Source organism: Priapulus caudatus, unplaced genomic scaffold, assembly GCF_000485595.1.
Source record: "Priapulus caudatus unplaced genomic scaffold, Priapulus_caudatus-5.0.1 Scaffold381, whole genome shotgun sequence".
Taxonomy (NCBI): domain Eukaryota; kingdom Metazoa; phylum Priapulida; class Priapulimorpha; order Priapulimorphida; family Priapulidae; genus Priapulus; species Priapulus caudatus.
This window is the reverse complement of record NW_014577442.1, coordinates 56,227-56,964: the sequence shown is the minus strand read 5'-3', so window position 1 is coordinate 56,964 and position 738 is coordinate 56,227.

Sequence of the window (738 nt, the reverse complement as noted above, 5' to 3'; positions counted from 1 at the left end):
TTCTCGGGCGATTATTTCACGCGGGCGATGATTAATCGCTCGTGTGCCGTGACCGGCGTATTTCTTGTCGCCCTTGCAGTCATTTCTTTCTAAATTACCAATCGACTGTTCGGCTGATATCATCTTGTCGTCATGTTAAATGTCTTGTCGCAGTGCCTCCGGTTTGTGCGTACCGCGTACGCTCTCAAACTTCGCTACGTTCAACCGGTCCGCTTGCGGCTGCTCTCCGTCCGTTGATCGCGCCGATAAAAAATCGCTACGTTGTCCTGGCCCTCAGTGCGAGTCCGCCCCTTCAAGTGATCCGGGCCTCGATTAAATTCGCGTTGCAATTCTTAATCGCCCCGATCGGGCGCGATAAAAATCGCTCGTGTCGCGGGCGGCCCCCCTAGCATTAACGATCAGGAGTAGAATAACAAATACATGCTCATAAGGAATAAAATAGATTAATTTTAGTTCAAGATAGAAATCTCAATATTCGTATCGATCGATTTCTCGACAAATCTGAGCGGCATCAGCTGCGTTCGTGAAACTACAAATTTCTCTCGACTGTCAAATCTGATTCCACGAGTCTATGCGGCTTGATATCACCATTCGCCACTCATCGTCAGCGTCTCTACTCGCCTTACTGCTAGTGGCAGCGACAGTGCCACGCGCGAGGATTGTCGGTTGACAGTTCACATCTGTTCCTGACGGACAAATAATCGACGTTGCCCCAAGCTTATTATCGGAAAGCCCAAC